Raw genomic sequence first — 20,108 nt, 5'->3', positions numbered from 1 at the left:
TGGAAGGTGAGGAGAAATGCTCTCAGTGGAAGGTGAGGAGAAATGCTCTCAGTGGAAGGTGAGGAGAAATGCTCTCAGTGAAGGTGAGTGGAAGGTGAGGAGAAATGCTCTCAGTGAAGGTGAGGAGAAATGCTCTCAGTGAAGGTGAGGAGAAATGCTCTCAGTGGAAGGTGAGGAGAAATGCTCTCAGTGAAGGTGAGGAGAAATGCTCTCAGTGGAAGGTGAGGAGAAATGCTCTCAGTGGAAGGTGAGGAGAAATGCTCTCAGTGAAGGTGAGGAGAAATGCTCTCAGTGGAAGGTGAGGAGAAATGCTCTCAGTGGAAGGTGAGGAGAAATGCTCTCAGTGAAGGTGAGGAGAAATGCTCTCAGTGGAAGGTGAGGAGAAATGCTCTCAGTGGAAGGTGAGGAGAAATGCTCTCAGTGGAAGGTGAGGAGAAATGCTCTCAGTGAAGGTGAGGAGAAATGCTCTCAGTGGAAGGTGAGGAGAAATGCTCTCAGTGGAAGGTGGAGGAGAAATGCTCTCAGTGGAAGGTGAGGGAAATGCTCTCAGTGGAAGGTGGAAGGAACCTGGGGACAGATCGGTTTCCTGTATAGAAGAAGAATCCTGGATGGAGAGCAGTTAAGGGTTAGTTAGGCTAGTAGGATATGAAGCTAGCCCGATAGTACCGTACAGACCAGGCTGGTAGGAAATGAAGCTAGCCCACTAGTACCATACAGACCAGGGAAGTAGGATATGAAGCTAGCCTGCTAGTACTATTCAGACCAGGCTCGTAGGATATGAAGCTAGCCCGCTAGTACTATTCAGACCAGGCTAGTAGGATATGAAGCAAGCCCGATAGTACCGTACAGACCATACTAGTAGGATATGAAGCTAGCCCGCTAGTACTATTCAGACCAGGCTAGTAGGATATGATGCAAGCCCGATAGTACCGTACAGACCATACTCAGTAGGATATGAAGCTAGCCCGCTAGTACTATTCAGACCAGGCTAGTAGGATATGAAGCTAGCCCTATAGTACCGTACAAACCATACTAGTAGGATATGAAGCCAGCCCGTAGTACTATTCAGACCAGGCTAGTAGGATATGAAGCTAGCCCTATAGTACCGTACAGACCATACTAGTAGGATATGAAGCTAGCCCGCTAGTACTATTCAGACCAGGCTAGTAGGATATGAAGAGAGCCCTATAGTACCGTACAGACCAGGGAAGTAGGATATGAAGCAGCCCGCTAGTACTATTCAGACCAGGCTAGTAGGATATGAAGAAATGCTCTATAGTACCATACAGACCATACTAGTAGGATATGAAGCTAGCCCCATAGTACCGTACAGACCAGGGAAGTAGGATATGAAGCTAGCCCTATAGTACCATACAGACCAGGCTAGTAGGATATGAAGCTAGCCTATAGTACCGTACAGACCAGGGAAGTAGGATATGAAGCTAGCCCTATAGTACAGAGGAGAAATTCAGATCACACCAGGAAAGTAGGATAGGAAGCTAGCCCATAGTACCAGATCACAGACCAGGCTAGTAGGATATGAAGCTAGCCCACTAGTACCATACAGACCAGGCTAGTAGGATATGAACCTAGCCCTATAGTACCATACAGACCAGGCTAGTAGGATATGAAACTAGCCTCATAGTACCGTACAGACCAGGCTAGTAGGATATGAAGCTAGCCCACTAGTACCGTACAGACCAGGCTAGTAGGATATGAAGCTAGCCTATAGTACCATACAGACCAGGCTAGTAGGATATGAAGCTAGCCCACTAGTACCGTACAGACCAGGAAGTAGGATATGAAGCCAGCCCTATAGTACCATACAGACCAGGCTAGTAGGATATGAAGCTAGCCCTATAGTACCGTACAGACCAGGGAAGTAGGATATGAAGCTAGCCCTATAGTACTATTCAGATCACACCAGGCTAGTAGGATATGAAGCTAGCCCTATAGTACCGTACAGACCATACTAGTAGGATATGAATAGCCCTATAGTACCGTACAGACCATACTAGTAGGATATGAAGCTAGCCCGCAGTACTATTCAGATCACACCAGGCCAGTCAAAGTTTGTTCTTAGAAATATTGTATGGCGATACTTTGGACCCAAATGTTACCCAGGGCAACTAGCCAGAGCCCATCCCTGTGTATAGCTAACTCCTATGGTTGTTGCCATGCTACAGCACAAACAGGTCTGGGACGGAAGAACATTGGTAGGCCTACCACATAACACAGTCTAACCTACTAGCTACTAGCACCACCATCGCACACTGACGTACTTCTCAGGTCAACGTATAAAAAAAACAGAACTATATTCCTCGAGGGAAAATAAACAAGGTAGAAAAAAAGGAAGTTGTTGTTGGTGATGGCTTTTACAGGCCCTGATCCTGATCTCTCTTCTTCAGTCTCTTTCTTTCATCATCCTTCGTTCACACACTCGCTTGGTCTGTGAAGCGCTGGCAGGCTTTCTTCCAGCGGCAGGCTGTGCACCACTGCTCCTTGTGCTCCACGCCGTACACCCACGACACTTCTTAGCCTCCCCTCGTCCTTCCTACAGGGATGATACACAAGAAACGTTTCAGCCTCCCCTCGTCCCTTCCTACAGGGATGATACACAAGAAACGATACAAAAAAGCGTTCAGCCTCCCCTCGTTCCTTCCTACAGGGATGATACACAAGAAATGTTTCAGCCTCCCCTCGTCCCTTCCCACAGGGATGATACAAAAGAAACGTTTCAGCCTCCCCCTCGTCCCTTCCTACAGGGATGATACAGAAGAAACGTTTCAGCCTCCCCTCGTCCCTTCCTACAGGGATGATACACAAAGCTGTTCAAGACAACGATACACAAGAAACATTTCAGCCCCCTCGTCCCTTCCTACAGGGATGATACAGAAGAAACATTTCAGCCTCCCCTCGTCCCTTCCCACAGGGATGATACAGAAGAAACATTTCAGCCTCCTCGTCCCTTCCTACAGGGAGGATACACAAGAAACATTTCAGCCTCCCCTCGTCCCTTCCTATGTCATGTGTAGTTCTAACCTGAAGGAGCAGTCATAGGTAGTTCTAACCTGAAGGAGCAGTCATAGGTAGCTCTAACCTGAAGGAGCAGTCATAGGTAGTTCTAACCTGAAGGAGCAGTCATATGTAGTTCTAACTTGAAGGAGCAGTCATAGGTAGTTCTAACTTTGAAGGAGCAGTCATAGGTAGTTCTAACCTGAAGGAGCAGTCATAGGTAGTTCTGACCTGAAGGAGCAGTCATAGGTAGTTCTGACCTGAAGGAGCAGTCATAGGTAGTTCTGACCTGAAGGAGCAGTCATAGGTAGTTCTAACCTGAAGGAGCAGTGAGAGCCCGACGGGGGAGGCTGCTCTCAAGGTGGTTAGCCTGTTGGTGGCGCTGTTCTGTTGAAGCCACTGCTCTCCCACACTCACAGACCTGCAGCGACCCGTCACCACCTGTAGGGGGCAGGAGAGAAGGAGCAGAGGGGGAAGAGAAAAGCAAAGCATCTCTTAATAATAATAATAGTAATAAGAAATCATTAAATAGTCACTATTAGTCAGGCTCACATCTGCCTGTTATCCTACTGATGCTCTGACGTTAACCAGGACATAGATGTTAGCTAGATATCACAAGATATTCTCGTTCTGGAGAGACCTGGGAAGGAACGGCTGAGGTTGAGCCTAACCAGGAAGAGGAGAGCAGACGTACCTGGGGGTTGTGATGGCTGTGTTGGTTAGAGACGGTGAGAGGGGGAGGGGTCCAACAACAGGGGGCGGCCTGGAGGACAGGAAGACAACAACAGACCAGACATCTCTCAAACTCCCATACATTTATTTGACTGCAGTTCAAACTCTTTTCAAGATGGCTAGCTGTTGTTTCTAAACACAACGCATGAAACAATTCAACAACGCAACACTGCCTTGCCATACAAGACAAGTTGGTTGAAATGAGAAACAGAGAAACCAGCCTAAAACCATAAAAATGAATAAACAATCATGAACTGCAAATGATCTCAACATCCAAAGCACCGACCCTCTGCAGGTCATGGCAGACCCAGTACGCCCTAGAAAGCAGTGGCAATTGTTACTGAGTGGAATATATATGAAATGAAAAAGAGACCAGGGCCACCTACCTGATAGAGATGGTCTGTCTGTATCTGCCAGGAGGAGCTAGGGGCAGACTGGCTGGAGAGGTCTGTGCTGGTATGGGGCTGACTCTGGACCTGAGCTGGGCCTGGAGCTCCCTGACCCCGAGGAGGTGATCTGGAGTCCGGAATCTGGATCAGGGCTTAGAGGGGAGCCACAGGATGCCCAGGGGACGTGAGGGGACGAAGCCGGAGGGGGCTGGGGGAAGAGGGGAGACGGGAGAGGGGTCTGGGGGAAGAGGGCGGACGGAGAGGGGTCCGGGGAAGAGGGGAAACGAGAGAGGGGTCTGCTGGAGCTTCACAGGAAATCTTTGTAGTAGAAGTCCTCCTCTCTGGGGGACTGCTCCGATCCACTGCTGTAGGTGTGTGCGGGGTGTGGGTGTGTGTGCGCCGGGTGGTGTGTGTGTGTGCCGGGGTGTGGTGTGTGTGCCGGGGTGTGTGTGTGTGTGCCGGGGTGTGTGTGTGTGTGTGCCAGGTGGGGTGTGTGTATGTGCCGGGGGTGTGGTTTGCGCGTGTTAATTTGGAAGGGAGAGACAAAGAGAGGGAGACAGAGTAAGGTAACAATATAATTGGGCTACATGCATGTGTTTCTCTAACCAGATGGCTGAGAGGGAAACTCACCCCAGGTGCATCACACGGACATGTCTCTTCATCCCAACTGAAGACGTGAGCACCTTGCCACAGCTGGGCCACAGACATCTGTACGTTCCTCTGAAAGAACTCTGTGATCAGAGAGAGAGAGAGAGAGAGAGAGAGAGAGAGAGAGAGAGAGGCAAAAGAAAAGAGATGGAAGGGAGAGAGAGAGAAAGAGAGACAGAGAGAGAGAGAAAGAGAGACAGAGAGAGAGAGAGAAAGAGAGACAGAGAGAGAGAGAAAGAGAGACAGAGAGAGAGAGAGAGAAAGAGAGACAGAGAGAGAGAGAAAGAGAGACAGAGAGAGAGAGAAAGAGAGAAGAACAAAACAAACCTCATCAGCTACCTCACCGATTCTTCAACTGCCTTTTCACTCTCTATCTTCATGGTGACAGCCTCCTCCCCTCACCTTGACCTTGCGGCTGTCTGTAGCTCACCCCCAGCTCCATATGCAGTCCTTCATCTGGGCGGCTGTCCATCTCGGCGACAGAAGGGGGACAGAGCGGGACTAACGTTACCGTGGTCCCAGCTCCAGTAGCCACTGCTGCCGCTGTCCGAAAGCTCCCCGCCCCCACACTCCAAGTCTCCGCCCCACACCATGTCTCCGCCCCACACTCCATGTCTCCGCCCCCACACTCCATGTCTCCGCCCTACACTCCATGTCTCCGCCCCATGATGATGAACCTAGAGAGACACAGCATGGTGGTCAGTATAGTTACTATATAACCATGTTAGAGACACAGCATGGTGGCCAGTATAGTCACTATATAACCATGTTAGAGAGACACAGCATGGTGGTCAGTATAGTTACTATATAACCATGTTAGACACAGCATGGTGGTCAGTATAGTCACTATATAACCATGTTAGAGACACAGCATGGTGGCCAGTATAGTCACTATATAACCATGTTAGAGAGACACAGCATGGTGGTCAGTATAGTTACTATATAACCATGTTAGAGACACAGCATGGTGGTCAGTATAGTCACTATATAACCATGTTAGAGACACAGCATGGTGGTCAGTATAGTCACTATATAACCATGTTAGAGAGACACAGCATGGTGGTCAGTATAGTTACTTATAACCATGTTAGAGACACAGCATGTCAGTATAGTCACTATATAACCATGTTAGAGAGACAACATGGTGGTCAGTATAGTCACTATATAACCATGTTAGAGAGAGACAACATGGTGGTCAGTATAGTCACTATATAACCATGTTAGAGAGACAACATGGTGGTCAGTATAGTCACTATATAACCATGTTAGAGACACAGCATGGTGGTCAGTATAGTCACTATATAACCATGTTAGAGAGACAACATGGTGGTCAGTATAGTCACTATATAACCATGTTAGAGAGACACAGCATGGTGGTCAGTATAGTCACTATATAACCATGTTAGAGACACAGCATGGTGGTCAGTATAGTTACTATATAACCATGTTAGAGACACAGCATGGTGGTCAGTATAGTCACTATATAACCATGTTAGAGAGACACAGCATGGTGGTCAGTATAGTCACTATATAACCATGTTAGAGAGACAGCATGGTGGTCAGTATAGTCACTATATAACCATGTTAGAGAGACAGCATGGTGGCCAGTATAGTCACTATATAACCATGTTAGAGAGACAGCATGGTGGTCAGTATAGTTACTATATAACCATGTTAGAGAGACAGCATGGTGGTCAGTATAGTCACTATATAACCATGTTAGAGACACAGCATGGTGGTCAGTATAGTCACTATATAACCATGTTAGAGACACAGCATGGTGGTCAGTATAGTCACTATATAACCATGTTAGAGACACAGCATGGTGGTCAGTATAGTCACTATATAACCATGTTAGAGACACAGCATGGTGGTCAGTATAGTCACTATATAACCATGTTAGAGACACAGCATGGTGGTCAGTATAGTCACTATATAACCATGTTAGAGAGACACAGCATGGTGGTCAGTATAGTCACTATATAACCATGTTAGAGACACAGCATGGTGGTCAGTATAGTTACTATATAACCATGTTAGAGAGACAGCATGGTGGTCAGTATAGTCACTATATAACCATGTTAGAGACACAGCATGGTGGTCAGTATAGTTACTATATAACCATGTTAGAGAGACAGCATGGTGGTCAGTATAGTCACTATATAACCATGTTAGAGACACAGCATGAGTGGTCAGTATAGTCACTATATAACCATGTTAGAGACACAGCATGGTGGTCAGTATAGTCACTATATAACCATGTTAGAGACACAACATGGTGGTCAGTATAGTCACTATATAACCATGTTAGAGACACAGCATGGTGGTCAGTATAGTTACTATATAACCATGTTAGAGACACAGCATGGTGGTCAGTATAGTCACTATATAACCATGTTAGAGAGACAGCATGGTGGTCAGTATAGTCACTATATAACCATGTTAGAGAGACAGCATGGTGGTCAGTATAGTCACTATATAACCATGTTAGAGACACAACATGGTGATCAGTATAGTCACTATATAACCATGTTAGAGACACAGCATGGTGGTCAGTATAGTCACTATATAACCATGTTAGAGAGACACAGCATGGTGGTCAGTATAGTCACTATATAACCATGTTAGAGAGACAACATGGTGGTCAGTATAGTCACTATATATAACCATGTTAGAGACACAGCATGGTGATCAGTATAGTCACTATATAACCATGTTAGAGACACAGCATGGTGGTCAGTATAGTTACTATATAACCATGTTAGAGAGACAGCATGGTGGTCAGTATAGTTACTATATAACCATGTTAGAGACACAGCATGGTGGTCAGTATAGTCACTATATAACCATGTTAGAGACACAGCATGGTGATCAGTATAGTCACTATATAACCATGTTAGAGACACAGCATGGTGGTCAGTATAGTTACTATATAACCATGTTAGAGAGACAGCATGGTGGTCAGTATAGTCACTATATAACCATGTTAGAGAGACAGCATGGTGGTCAGTATAGTCACTATATAACCATGTTAGAGACACAGCATGGTGGTCAGTATAGACACTATATAACCATGTTAGAGAGACAGCATGGTGGTCAGTATAGTTACTATATAACCATGTTAGAGACACAGCATGGTGGTCAGTATAGTCACTATATAACCATGTTAGAGAGACAGCATGGTGGTCAGTATAGTCACTATATAACCATGTTAGAGACACAGCATGGTGGTCAGTATAGTCACTATATAACCATGTTAGAGAGACAGCATGGTGGTCAGAATAGCCACTATATAACCATGTTAGAGAGACAGCATGGTGGTCATTATAGTTACTATATAACCATGTTAGAGAGACAGCATGGTGGTCAGTATAGTTACTATATAACCATGTTAGAGACACAGCATGGTGGTCAGTATAGTCACTATATAACCATGTTAGAGACACAGCATGGTGGTCAGTATAGTCACTATATAACCATGTTAGAGAGACAGCATGGTGGTCAGTATAGTTACTATATAACCATGTTAGAGACACAGCATGGTGGTCAGTATAGTCACTATATAACCATGTTAGAGAGACAGCATGGTGGTCAGTATAGTCACTATATAACCATGTTAGAGAGACAGGGGGCTTCTGTTGGTGGTCACTATGTAGCCATGTTAGAGAGAGGGGGGCTTCTGTTGGTGGTTACTATGTAGCCATGTTAGAGAGAGGGGGCTTCTGTTGGTGGTTACTATGTAGCCATGTTAGAGAGGGGGGGTTCTGTTGGTGGTTACTATGTAGCCATGTTAGAGAGAGGGCTTCTGTTGGTGGTTACTTAGAGAGAGAGGGGGCTTCTGTTGGTGGTTACTATGTAGCCATGTTAGAGGGGGGTTCTGTTGGTGGTTACTAGGCCATGTTAGAGGGGGCTTCTGTTGGTGGTTACTATGTAGCCATGTTAGAGGGGGCTTCTGTTGGTGGTTACTATGTAGCCATGTTAGAGAGGGGGGCTTTGTTGGTGGTTACTATGTAGCCATGTTAGAGAGGGGGGCTTCTGTTGGTGGTTACTATGTAACCATGTTAGAGAGAGGGGGCTTCTGTTGGTGGTTACTATGTAGCCATGTTAGAGAGGGGGCTTCTGTTGGTGGTTACTATGTAGCCATGTTAGAGAGAGGGGGGCTTCTGTTGGTGGTTACTATGTAGCCATGTTAGAGAGGGGGCTTCTGTTGGTGGTTACTATGTAGCCATATTAGAGAGAGGGGGTTCTGTTGGTGGTTACTATGTAGTCATATTAGAGAGAGGGGGCTTCTGTTGGTGGTTACTATGTAGCCATGTTAGAGAGGGGTTCTGTTGGTGGTTACTATGTAACCATGTTAGAAGAGGGGGGTTCTGTTGGTGGTTACTATGTAGCCATGTTAGAGAAAGGGGGGTTCTGTTGGTGGTTACTATGTAGCCATATTAGAGAGAGGGGGTTCTGTTGAGTGGTTACTATGTAGCCATGTTAGAGAGGGGGTTCTGTTGAGTGGTTACTATGTAACCATGTTAGAGAGGGGGGTTCTGTTGGTGGTTACTATGTAGCCATATTAGAGAGAGGGGGTTCTGTTGGTGGTTACTATGTAGCCATGTTAGAGAGAGGGGGTTCTGTTGGTGGTTACTATGTAGCCATGTTAGAGAGAGGGGGTTCTGTTGGTGGTTACTATGTAGCCATATTAGAGAGAGGGGGCTTCTGTTGGTGGTTACTATGTAGCCATGTTAGAGAGGGGGTTCTGTTGGTGGTTACTATGTAGCCATGTTAGAGAAGAGGGGGGTTCTGCAGGTCACTATGTAGCCATTAGAGAGAGGGGGCTTCTGTTGGTGGTTACTATGCAGCCATGTTAGAGGGGGGTTCTGTTGGTAATTTACTATGTAGCCATGTTAGAAGAGGGAGTTCTGTTGGTGGTTACTATGTAGCCATATTAGAGAGGGGGTGAGAGGGGGTCTGTTGGTGGTCACTATGCAGCCATGTTAGAGAGGGGGTTCTGTTGGTGGTTACTATGTAGCCATGTTAGAGAGGGGGTTCTGTTGGTGGTTACTATGTAACCATGTTAGAGAGAGGGGGTTCTGTTGGTGGTTACTATGTAGCCATGTTAGAGAGGGGGGTTCTGTTGGTGGTTACTATGTAGCCATGTTAGAGAGGGGGTTCTGTTGGTGGTTACTATGTAAACTCACATGTTAGAGAGAGGGGTTCTGTTGGTGGTTACTATGTAGCCATGTTAGAGAGAGGGGGCTTCTGTTGGTGGTTACTATGTAGCCATGTTAGAGAGGGGTTCTGTTGGTGGTTACTATGTAACCATGTTAGAGAAGGGGGCTTCTGTTGGTGGTTACTATGTAGCCATGTTAGAGAGAGGGGGTTCTGTTGGTGGTTACTATGTAGCCATATTAGAGAGGGGGCTTCTGTTGGTGGTTACTATGTAGCCATATTAGAGAGAGGGGGGTTCTGTTGGTGGTTACTATGTAGCCATATTAGAGAGAGGGGGCTTCTGTTGGTGGTTACTATGTAGCCATGTTAGAGAGGGGGCTTCTGTTGGTGGTTACTATGTAGCCATATTAGAGAGAGGGGGGCTTCTGTTGGTGGTTACTATGTAGCCATGTTAGAGAGAGGGGGCTTCTGTTGGTGGTTACTATGTAGCCATGTTAGAGAGGGGGCTTCTGTTGGTGGTTACTATGTAGCCATGTTAGAGAGGGGGCTTCTGTTGGTGGTTACTATGTAGCCATGTTAGAGAGGGGGGCTTTTGTTGGTGGTTACTATGTAACCATGTTAGAGAGGGGGGCTTCTGTTGGTGGTTACTATGTAGCCATGTTAGAGAGGGGGTTCTGTTGGTGGTTACTATGTAACCATGTTAGAGAGGGGGCTTCTGTTGGTGGTTACTATGTAGCCATGTTAGAGAGGGGGGCTTCTGTTGGTGGTTACTATGTAGCCATGTTAGAGGGGGCTTCTGTTGGTGGTTACTATGTAACCATGTTAGAGAGGGGGGCTTCTGTTGGTGGTTACTATGTAGCCATATTAGAGAGAGGGGGGGTTCTGTTGGTGGTTACTATGTAACCATGTTAGAGAGGGGGCTTCTGTTGGTGGTTACTATGTAACCATGTTAGAGAGAGGGGGGCTTCTGTTGGTGGTTACTATGTAACCATGTTAGAGAGAGGGGGTTCTGTTGGTGGTTACTATGTAGCCATGTTAGAGAGAAGGGGGCTTCTGTTGGTGGTTACTATGTAGCCATATTAGAGAGAGGGGGGTTCTGTTGGTGGTTACTATGTAGCCATATTAGAGAGAGGGGGCTTCTGTTGGTGGTTACTATGTAACCATGTTAGAGAGAGGGGGGTTCTGTTGGTGGTTACTATGTAACCATGTTAGAGAAGGGGGGCTTCTGTTGGTGGTTACTATGTAGCCATGTTAGAGAGGGGGGGGGGTTCTGTTGGTGGTTACTATGTAACCATGTTAGAGAGGGGGGCTTCTGTTGGTGGTTACTATGTAGCCATGTTAGAGAGGGGGTTCTGTTGGTGGTTACTATGTAGCCATGTTAGAGAGGGGGGGCTTCTGTTGGTGGTTACTATGTAGCCATGTTTGAGAAGGGGGCTTCTGTTGGTGGTTGCTATGTAGCCATGTTTGAGAGAGGGGGCTTCTGTTGGTGGTTACTATGTAGCCATGTTAGAGAGGGGGGGCTTCTGTTGGTGGTTACTATGTAGCCATGTTAGAGAGAGGGGGGGTTCTGTTGGTGGTTACTATGTAACCATGTTAGAGAGGGGGCTTCTGTTGGTGGTTACTATGTAGCCATGTTAGAGAGAGGGGGGTTCTGTTGGTGGTTACTATGTAGCCATGTTAGAGAGAGGGGGCTTCTGTTGGTGGTTACTATGTAGCCATGTTAGAGAGGGGGATTCTGTTGGTGGTTACTATGTAGCCATGTTAGAGGGGGGCTTCTGTTGGTGGTTACTATGTAGCCATGTTTGAGAGGGGGCTTCTGTTGGTGGTTGCTATGTAGCCATGTTTGAGAGGGGGCTTCTGTTGGTGGTTACTATGTAGCCATATTAGAGAGAGGGGGGCTTCTGTTGGTGGTTACTATGTAGCCATATTAGAGAGAGGGGGCTTCTGTTGGTGGTTACTATGTAGCCATGTTAGAGAGGGGGGATTCTGTTGGTGGTTACTATGTAGCCATGTTTGAGAGGGGGCTTCTGTTGGTGGATTTACTATGTAGCCATGTTTGAGAGGGCTTCTGTTGGTGGTTGCTATGTAGCCATGTTTGAGAGAGGGGGCTTCTGTTGGTGGTTACTATGTAGCCATGTTAGAGAGGGGGCTTCTGTTGGTGGTTACTATGTAGCCATGTTTAGAGAGGGGGGTTCTGTTGGTGGTTACTATGTAGCCATGTTTGAGAGGGGGGCTTCTGTTGGTGGTTACTATGTAGCCATGTTAGAGAGATGGGGGCTTCTGTTGGTGGTTACTATGTAGCCATATTAGAGAGGGGGGTTCTGTTGGTGGTTACTATGTAGCCATATTAGAGAGAGGGGGCTTCTGTTGAGTGGTTACTATGTAACCATGTTAGAGAGGGGGCTTCTGTTGGTGGTTACTATGTAGCCATATTAGAGAGAGGGGGTTCTGTTGGTGGTTACTATGTAGCCATGTTAGAAGAGGGGGTTCTGTTGGTGGTTACTATGTAGCCATATTAGAGAGAGGGGGGTTCTGTTGGTGGTTACTATGTAGCCATATTAGAGAGAGGGGGCTTCTGTTGGTGGTTACTATGTAACCATGTTAGAGAGGGGGCTTCTGTTGGTGGTTACTATGTAGCCATGTTAGAGAGGGGGGATTCTGTTGGTGGTTACTATGTAGCCATGTTAGAGAAGGGGGGGGCTTCTGTTGGTGGTTACTATGTAGCCATGTTTGAGAGGGGGGTTCTGTTGGTGGTTGCTATGTAGCCATGTTTGAGAGGGGGGCTTTGTTGGTGGTTACTATGTAGCCATGTTAGAGGGGGGGCTTCTGTTGGTGGTTACTATGTAGCCATGTTAGAGAGAGGGGGGGCTTCTGTTGGTGGTTACTATGTAGCCATATTAGAGAGAGAGGGGGTTCTGTTGGTGGTTACTATGTAGCCATGTTAGAGAGAGGGGCTTCTGTTGGTGGTTACTATGTAACCATGTTAGAGAGAGGGGGGTTCTGTTGGTGGTTACTATGTAGCCATATTAGAGAGAGGGGGTTCTGTTGGTGGTTACTATGTAGCCATGTTAGAGAGGGGGGCTTCTGTTGGTGGTTACTATGTAGCCATGTTAGAGAGAGGGGGGCTTCTGTTGGTGGTTACTATGTAGCCATTAGAGAGAGGGGGCTCTGTTGGTGACTACTATGTAGCCACATTAGAGAGAGGGGTTCGTGGTGGTTACTATGTAACCATGTTAGAGAGGGGTTCTGTTGGTGGTTACTATGTAACCATGTTAGAGAGAGGGGGTTCTGTTGGTGGTTACTATGTAAGCCATATTAGAGAGAGGAGCTTCTGTTGGTGGTTACTATGTAACCATGTTAGAGAGGGGGGTTTCTGTTGGTGGTTACATGTTCCATGTTAGAGAGGGGGGGCTTCTGTTGGTGGTTACTATGTAGCCATATTAGAGAGAGGGGGGTTCTGTTGGTGGGATTTACTATGTAGCCACATTAGAGAGAGGGGGCTTCTGTTGGTGGTTACTAATAACCATGTTAGAGAGAGGGGGTTCTGTTGGTGGTTACTATGTAACCATGTTAGAGAGGGGGCTTCTGTTGGTGGTTACTATTTAACCATGTTAGAGAGGGGGCTTCTGTTGGTGGTTACTATGTGTTAGAGAGGGGGCTTCTGTTGGTGGTTACTATGTAGCCATTAGAGAGAGGGGGGTTCTGTTGGTGGTTACTTCTGTTAGAGAGAGGGGGTGCTGGTGGTTACTATGTAGCCATGTTAGAGAGAGGGGGTTCTGTTGGTGGTTACTATGTAGCCATATTAGAGAGAGGGGGCTTCTGTTGGTGGTTACTATGTAGCCATGTTAGAGAGAGGGGGCTTCTGTTGGTGGCTACTACATGCAGCCATATTAGAGAGAGGGGGTTCTGTTGGTGGTTACTATGTAGCCATGTTAGAGAGGGGGCTTCTGTTGGTGGTTACTATGTAGCCATGTTAGAGAGAGGGCTTCTGTTGGTGGTTACTATGTAGCCATATTAGAGAGAGGGGGCTTCTGTTGGTGGTTACTATGTAGCCATATTAGAGAGAGGGGGGTTCTGTTGGTGGTTACTATGTAACCATATTAGAGAGAGGGGGCTTCTGTTGGTGGTTACTATGTAGCCATGTTAGAGAGAGGGGGGTTCTGTTGGTGGTTACTATGTAGCCATGTTAGAGAGAGGGCTTCTGTTGGTGGTTACTATGTAGCCATGTTAGAGAGGGGGTTCTGTTGGTGGTTACTATGTAGCCATATTAGAGAGAGAGGGGGGTTCTGTTGGTGGTTACTATGTAACCATGTTAGAGAGGGGGCTTCTGTTGGTGGTTACTATGTAAACCATGTTAGAGAGGGGGCTTCTGTTGGTGGTTACTATGTAGCCATGTTAGAGAGGGGGCTTCTGTTGGTGGTTACTATGTAGCCATGTTTGAAGAGGGGGGCTTCTGTTGGTGGTTACTATGTAGCCATGTTAGAGGGGGCTTCTGTTGGTGGTTACTATGTAGCCATGTTAGAGAGGGGGGCTTCTGTTGGTGGTTACTATGTAGCCATGTTAGAGAGGGGGGGTGGTTACTTAGCCTGTTGGTGGTTACTATGTAGCCATATTAGAGAGAGGGGTTCTGTTGGTGGTTACTATGTAACCATGTTAGAGAGGGGGTTCTGTTGGTGGTTACTATGTAGCCATATTAGAGAGGGGGTTCTGTTGGTGGTTACTATGTAGCCATGTTAGAGAGGGGGGGTTCTGTTGGTGGTTACTATGTAGCCATGTTAGAGAGGGGGGGTTCTGTTGGTGGTTACTATGTAGCCATGCAGCCAGAGAGAGGGGGCTTCTGTTGGTGGTTACTATGTAACCATGTTAGAGAGAGGGGGCTTCTGTTGGTGGTTACTATGTAGCCATGTTAGAGAGGGGGGATTCTGTTGGTGGTTACCATGTAGCCATGTTAGAGAGGGGGGTTCTGTTGGTGGTTACTATGTAGCCATGTTTGAGAGGGGGGTTCTGTTGGTGGTCATTTACTATGTAGCCATATTAGAGAGAGGGGGGGCTTCTGTTGGTGGTTACTATGTAACCATGTTAGAGAGGGGGGGCTTCTGTTGGTGGTTACTATGTAGCCATAAGGGGGGTTCTGTTGGTGGTTACTATGTAAGCCATGTTAGAGAGAGGGGGGTTCTGTTGGTGGTTACTATGTAACCATGTTAGAGAGAGGGGTTCTGTTGGTGGTTACTATGTAACCATAGAGAGAGGGGGTTCTGCCAGTAACCATGTTAGAGAGAGGGGGCTTCTGTTGGTGGTTACTATGTAACCATGTTAGAGAGTGGGGGCTTCTGTTGGTGGTTACTATGTAGCCATGTTAGAGAGGGGGGCTTCTGTTGGTGGTTACTATGTAGCCATATTAGAGAGAGGGGGTTCTGTTGGTGGTTACTATGTAGCCATATTAGAGAGAGGGGGGCTTCTGTTGGTGGTTACTATGTAACCATGTTAGAGAGAGGGGTTCTGTTGGTGGTTACTATGTAACCATGTTAGAGAGGGGGGCTTCTGTTGGTGGTTACTATTTAACCATGTTAGAGAGGGGGGGCTTCTGTTGGTGGTTACTATGTAGCCATGTTAGAGAGGGGGGCTTCTGTTGGTGGTTACTATGTAGCCATATTAGAGAGAGGGGGGTTCTGTTGGTGGTTACTATGTAGCCATATTAGAGAGAGGGGGGCTTCTGTTGGTGGTTACTATGTAACCATGTTAGAGAGGGGGGGGTTCTGTTGGTGGTTACTATGTAACCATGTTAGAGAGGGGGGGTTCTGTTGGTGGTTACTATGTAGCCATGTTAGAGAGGGGGGTTCTGTTGGTGGTTACTATGTAGCCATGTTAGAGAGAGGGGGTTCTGTTGGTGGTAACTATGTAACCATGTTAGAGAGGGGGGCTTCTGTTGGTGGTTACTATGTAGCCATGTTAGAGAGAGGGGGCTTCTGTTGGTGGTTACTATGTAGCCATATTAGAGAGAGGGGGTTCTGTTGGTGGTTACTATGTAGCCATATTAGAGAGAGGGGGGGCTTCTGTTGGTGGTTACTATGTAACCATGTTAGAGAGAGGGGTTCTGTTGGTGGTTACTATGTAACCATGTTAGAGAGGGGGCTTCTGTTGGTGGTTACTATGTAGCCATGTTAGAGAGGGGGCTTTTGTTGGTGGTTACTATGTAACCATGTTAGAGAGGGGGCTTCTGTTGGTGGTTACTATGTAGCCATGTTAGAGAGGGGGGTTCTGTTGGTGGTTACTATGTAGCCATGTTAGAGAGGGGGCTTCTGTTGGTGGTTACTATGTAGCCATGTTTGAGGGGGGGCTTCTGTTGGTGGTTACTATGTAGCCATGTTAGAGAGAGGGGGCTTCTGTTGGTGGTTACTATGTAGCCATGTTAGAGAGGGGGGGCTTCTGTTGGTGGTTACTATGTAGCCATGTTAGAGAAGGGGGCTTCTGTTGGTGGTTACTATGTAGCCATGTTAGAGAGGGGGCTTCTGTTGGTGGTTACTATGTAGCCATGTTTGAGAGGGGGGCTTCTGTTGGTGGTTACTATGTAGCCATGTTAGAGAGGGGGCTTCTGTTGGTGGTTACTATGTAACCATGTTTGAAGGGGGACTTCTGTTGGTGGTTAACTTCTCCTCAGGAACCCTCAGCTTTTCCATGTATTTTAAACATTCCAGAGCTAGCACACCTGATTTAAATTTACAACTGTCAAGCCCTTGATTAGGTGAATCAGGTGAGCTGGTTCAGGGCTACAACCACTGTCTTAATAGGTTCCAATTCCAGGGAGACGAGGGGCAGGTTGGGCAACTCAAAGAGTAAATGTGTAAGTGAAACCCTGGGTTGCAATTGGTTATCTGTGTGTTTGCCTCACTGTGTCACGCCCTGACCTTAGAGAGATGTTTTATTTCTCTATTTGGTTAGGTCAGGGTGTGATGTGGGGTGGGCATTCTATGTTCTTTGTTTCTATGTTTTTGGCTGGGTATGGTTCTCAATCAGGGACAGCTGTCTATCGTTGTCTCTGATTGGGAATCATACTTAGGCAGCCTTTTTTTCCCTTTTGGTAGTTGTGGGTAGTTGTCTTCGTTTGTGCGTACAGCCTCACTGAGCTTCACGTTCGTTTTGTTGTGTTATTGTTTTGTTTGTGACAGTTGACAGTAAGAATGTACGCTCACCACGCTGCACCTTGGTCAATTCCATACGACGATCGTGACACACTGACTTACCTGGTACTGGGTCAGTGTGTGTGTGTGTGTGAGTGAGTGAGGAAAAAAAGGAAGAGCAAGATGGTTCTGATTTATTGACTAACCTACCTGGTAGCGAGTCATTCTGACTCTGAGGAGAACTCTGGACCACAGGGCTGCAGGACAGACTGGTCAGAACCATGGCTGCCATGATTTCATCCATCTCCACCGACCCTGGGCTCCAGAAACTGAGGAGGGGGGGGGCATTAATTACAAGATGGATCTAGTCTTGGGGCAACGATCACAATGTTCACCTAAACAGACAACTTAAAGAAGAGGAGCAGATTAAGAACGGAGACTCCGTTGAGGAGTACCAAGATAACAGTTGATGTTGTAAGGTGGTGTGACAAGATGAAGAACGGAGACTCCGTTGAGGAGTACCAAGATAACAGTTGATGTTGTAAGGTGGTGTGACAAGATGAAGAACGGAGACTCCGTTGAGGAGTACCAAGATAACAGTTGATGTTGTAAGGTGGTGTGACAAGATGAAGAACGGAGACTCCGTTGAGGAGTACCAAGATAACAGTTGATGTTGTAAGGTGGTGTGACAAGATGAAGAACGGAGACTCCGTTGAGGAGTACCAAGATAACAGTTGATGTTGTAAGGTGGTGTGACAAGATGAAGAACAGCTTTAGGCTGAAGGATGCCCACAGCGAGAGAGAGCCTACCTGTAAGGGGGCAGACACAGGGCAGGAGGGTATTGTGGGAGTTGTAGTCTGCTGGGGAGCCGGGGGTGGGTCCAGACCCTCTCAGTTCTCCCCTGGGGCACGAAGACTGGGCCCTGACGGTTCCTAGCCATGATTTTCCTATGACCGTTCCTCTCTGTCAAGTTAGGGGCTTCCTGCCCACAGCACTGCATGTACACCTGCAGACAGACAGGGACAGAGGTGCAACACTGATAAGATATGGGCGAGACGCAGAGATGGAGGCACAGTTGAGACAATGACACCTGTACAGTAAAACTGTGACAATACTTTTAGATACCCACAAAATATTGACATTGAATGAAGGATTCCTTCTTCCTATCTCTGCTTGTATGGGTCCACTTACCAGTCTCTCCTGTGTCTCTGCCCCAAGCTGCCTGGTGTCTGTGGGTCTTACTGCTGTAGAGGGACATGACTGTGGTCCTGAAGAAGAGATCCTGTCCTCTGGTCTCTTGGTTGCCATGGTGCTGCTGCTGGTAGAGGCTGGAGGAGCTCAGAATAAAAAATAAATAAAATCTAAGATACATCATAAAGTTCTATTAGAATAAAAGTTATGCTATTCTAGAACCATAGAATAAAAGTTATGCAATTCTAGAACCTTAGAATAAAAGTTATGCTATTCTAGAACCATAGAACAAAGGTTATGCTATTCTAGAACCATAAAATAAAAGTTATGCTATTCTAGAACCATAAAAAAAGTTGCTATTCTAGAACCATAGAACAAAAGTTATGCTATTCTAGAACCATAAAAAAAGTTGCTATTCTAGAACCATAGAACAAAAGTTATGCTATTCTAGAACCATAAAATAAAAGTTATGCTATTCTAGAACCATAAAATAAAAGCCATCTCTTCATTGTAAGGAAAGCAGCAAATAATGTTTTTTTGTGTGCATATAAATATTATGTAATGTTTTGGAATGTAAATCACAGCACAAAATGTTTTACTTCAATCAATACTGGTAATTACATGTTTATCGGCATGTGTAATTACAGTTTCCATCTAACAAAGGAGTGATGTTGCGAAAATTCCTAAAAGTCAACCACACAACCAATGACATCATCCTGTACCGAGAGTGTTGTTTTCTAAGATCACACACCCTCTCTGTCTGACTGACCGAGAGGTAGCAAGTGTGCAGTTTGTGTGGACTCTGATTGGCTTTTAGTGGAGCACAATATCCCATTTCTGTTTAACCTAACGTTTATGATTTTAAAACATAGACTTGTTTTAAACGGCATTATTTGGGGACTGTGCCGATAGGCTAGTAAAGACCCTGGAGGTATAGTCGTCTAGTCAATAGGCGCTCACGTCCACTAGTAAACAGCCCTACTGTGGAGGAGACGGGCGCTCATTGGCTGAGAGCTTCTTTCCAGGCTACACACCCCTTTCTGACAACGTGTTCGGACACGAGTTTCGGCCGGAGCGTTGGAGATGGTGATGGGATAATAGTCATATCCGCTTAATGTTGAATAAAAAGTAGTATAATTTCCCTGAGAATATTGCCATTTTCGTATTAGTCCGAAGTCATGTGTTGTAATAGTGAAAAGAAAATAGAGAAATCTCAAAAACAACACCGATGAACTCAATGAAAACATCTATCCTACCCGGCAACCCAGAACGATTTGAAATCCCCCTCATTACAAACATGCCCAAACATGTATAAAAAGCAAACCCCTCACTAACGTTATTAATATTTTCTAAACATTACTACTATCCTATTTAATAATAAAACATGATGATATTTACCGTTAGAGCGATCGAGATTCTTGTGTCCAGTTTGGAGAGTGAATGAAAGTAGGCGTCTCCACCGGGTCTGCCTTGATGACTACCAGTGGAAGGGTGGCTGGTTGGGGAACGGATTGCAGGATGCGCTCTGTGCGGATGTGGCTACGTGCGCGCGTATGGTGGAGCAGTGCGGAGAGCGACAGCTGGCCACAGCGCGAGATATCAGACTGCACAAGGGCAGATCTGGGTGATAGGTTACGAGTTCAAAATGATACCCTCCGCGCACAGACACAGACAGACGGAGGAGAACTGCGCCAGAAAATAGGCTACATGAAACACAATAACCAGAGATTTTTACTTCTTCAGATTTTTTTTTTTGATGCGTGTTTTCAATGTGAAGATAGTTTTGTTCAAATATAAAATGTTCATAATGGGTTTCCCCTGTGCAACGTAATCATAATGGGTTTCCCTGTGCAA

At 46.3% G+C, this 20,108-nt stretch overlaps 1 protein-coding gene and 1 long non-coding RNA gene across 3 annotated transcripts in view; one reads left to right on the top strand and one right to left on the bottom strand.

Moving 5' to 3' along the window:
* The window catches only part of LOC127931472 (uncharacterized), a 66,945-nt gene extending 66,447 nt beyond the window's left edge, over positions 1-498 (top strand). The window contains exon 9 of the long non-coding RNA XR_008141338.1: positions 350-498. This is a non-coding gene — a long non-coding RNA (uncharacterized LOC127931472). The remainder of the gene's footprint in view (positions 1-349) is intronic.
* Positions 1-19,811, bottom strand: part of znf395b (zinc finger protein 395b) — an 81,565-nt gene extending 61,754 nt beyond the window's left edge. The window contains exon 1 of one of the 2 annotated variants that reach the window (XM_052524332.1): positions 19,653-19,811. The gene's annotated coding sequence lies outside the window, so the exon portion shown is untranslated. The remainder of the gene's footprint in view (positions 1-19,652) is intronic. The other variant, XM_052524334.1, reaches the window with a different exon arrangement.
* Between the last annotated feature and the right edge of the window lie 297 nt (positions 19,812-20,108).

The sequence above is a fragment of the Oncorhynchus keta genome, chromosome 8, assembly GCF_023373465.1.
Source record: "Oncorhynchus keta strain PuntledgeMale-10-30-2019 chromosome 8, Oket_V2, whole genome shotgun sequence".
NCBI classification, from domain to species: Eukaryota; Metazoa; Chordata; class Actinopteri; order Salmoniformes; family Salmonidae; genus Oncorhynchus; species Oncorhynchus keta.
This window is presented reverse-complemented; position numbering and strand designations above follow the sequence as displayed.